Here is a 2,292-nt window from a genome sequence, read left to right as displayed (position 1 = left end):
CATTGATTGGAATGTAACCTGCTGTCCTATAGTCTGTAACATGCCAGCACATGTGCTAGCAGCTCCTGGTAGGCGTGGTGTTTATGGTGTCCAACATGTGTGGTTGGTTAACCTCCCGAGTGATGTAACCGATGTCGTGATCGCCGATTTGGTCGATCCCAGGTGATTTTGGAATGCAAGGTGTTCCAGTTCAAGAAAAATTGTATGGTTTGCCAATTTCACAGAACCCACGCGATGCGGCACAAAGTTGTAATACTCCACTCCTTCTCCCGTCTTCATGTAAATAGCTCCCAAGCCGAGAGAAAAGGGAAAAGAAAGAATATGCACTCCACACTGCAACACATAGGTCTTCATTTCACCTCAACATATATCTGTGTTTGACCTTGCCACACGCATCTCATGTTTAACCTCGACATACAACTTGAATAATGTCACAGATCGATGGCATCTGAATTACACTGCTTTAGACCCATAGATACTATTGATCAGATGTGCGTATTCAAGCCATATATCCATACTTAAAACAACATCAGTTATAAGAACCAAGGTTGTGGTTATCAAACATTCAAACTCCATGCTTAACGAACAAGAGGGCGGTCGAACCCTTGACCGAACTGGGAACAAACATATTACAGTTTGAAACTTGCACAAGACAAGGTCGGAGATCTGAAGCAGAACAAGAACTTATCCGTGAAACACGGGAGGTGACCCAATTGGATTCCCTGCAGTCACAAGCATCCAATAAACAACTGTTAACTTCACTACTAATCGTATGATAAAAGCTTCACTTAACTAAGATGATCGCATAAGAATAGCATTAACTTTAATTAACTGGTTGCATCCTGTACTTGTTAGCGTTTCCTCTCAAACTGTAACCCAACAGGCAAGCCAGCTTGACTAGCGAATAAAAGCTCTTTTTAGTTGGTTTGCCTAAGGTGTCCATGAGGACGTGACATTCAAACAGCTCCACCAACAATTAGTTCAACAGTATAGCTGTTCAATATAGTGCCGTTAATTCGGTGTAAAAAAATCAGCTGTGGATGACAAAGACCAAATGTTGAAAAATTGAGTAAGAAAGCAAAAACATATGCACTCACCGCTGCCACTTTTAGGGCCACCGTCGGGGACTGGAGCAGCAGCACCGGTACCACCACCACCACTGGAAGGGCCAGGGGTGGGGGTGCCTTGAGCAGCAACACCAGTTGGAAGGCCAGGGTCAGGGGTGCTTTGAGCAGCAGGAGAGGCCGAGAGCGGAGAGCCAACTAGTGGTTTCGTCGCCATTGCTGCCAATCTCAAAGCTCGCTCTTTTTACCGCTTCAGGAATCAGGAGCAGTTGGCTTGATGAGGCACAAGTCAAGAATGCTAGGCACCAAATGTGTGCATATATAATGTGCATCATCCCATGGAGGGTGGCATGAGCGTCATCCATTGAGCAGTTGAAGCCAGAAACTTACTACTATAGTCCAAGTGGCTAGATGGAGCGATCAACTTGTGTACCATCATGGCACCTTCCTCAATGGAGCGATCAACTTGTGTACCATCACGGCACCTTCCTCGATATAATCCAATAAGGCATGTGCGACAAATTGTGCTCGTATCAAGTATCAACATCACATAAAATTAAAATTAGAAGTCGGTATCTTTGTTTCTAGAATGTGCAAAAGACGTGTATCTATTCTATAAAGTATCACTACAAGACGGCAATTCAAACTTGCCAAGATCAGTGAAGCTTGGCAGCCAAACCAACCACCACAACTGAAACAGAAAGTGACCACTCATATAAACAAGTGGTTTTGCATCATAGTAAATTAAGCTAGTTTGGTAAAGTTCGCCACAATCAAATTATTTACAACTGGAACTTAATATGGTTAGCACCATGCAACCGTCTGTGAGTAGCACATTTGCGCACAGTGCTCCTACAAATGTTGGAAAGTTCTCGTGAGGTGCAGAATAAAGACGGTGCCATTTTGTCTGTTACTCTGTTACTGGTAAACACCCAGGCAAAAAGATTGCAGTCTACTCTACTGATATTTAAATGGTAAATCCTAAAGATAGGTTCTGCCTGAGAATTGTTCGCCATACCTTTTCAATCTGCCAGTACTGACTTCTTTGACTAATATAATCGAGAAACACGTGGCATGAAAACAACTTTCAATCTGCCAGTACTGACTTCTGAGTCCCTAACCTGCCAAGATCAATAGTGAATCAATAAATCAGTACTGTATATTCAAAAGCACTTAGTAGAGATATATAAAGAGCATCATATGGCAATGCAAACGCATGTCTCAACCA

At 43.0% G+C, this 2,292-nt stretch overlaps 1 long non-coding RNA gene across 7 annotated transcripts in view; it reads right to left on the bottom strand.

Moving 5' to 3' along the window:
* Positions 1 to 334: 334 nt before the first annotated feature.
* Positions 335 to 2,292, bottom strand: part of LOC123147732 (uncharacterized) — an 8,087-nt gene continuing 6,129 nt past the window's right edge. For all 7 annotated transcript variants that reach the window (XR_006473421.1, XR_006473424.1, XR_006473422.1 and 4 more), the window contains 2 exons: positions 1,098 to 2,185; positions 335 to 722 (listed from right to left, as the gene is read on the bottom strand). This is a non-coding gene — a long non-coding RNA (uncharacterized lncRNA). The remainder of the gene's footprint in view (positions 723 to 1,097; positions 2,186 to 2,292) is intronic.

This window comes from Triticum aestivum, chromosome 7A (assembly GCF_018294505.1).
Source record: "Triticum aestivum cultivar Chinese Spring chromosome 7A, IWGSC CS RefSeq v2.1, whole genome shotgun sequence".
NCBI lineage: Eukaryota > Viridiplantae > Streptophyta > Magnoliopsida > Poales > Poaceae > Triticum > Triticum aestivum.
This window is presented reverse-complemented; position numbering and strand designations above follow the sequence as displayed.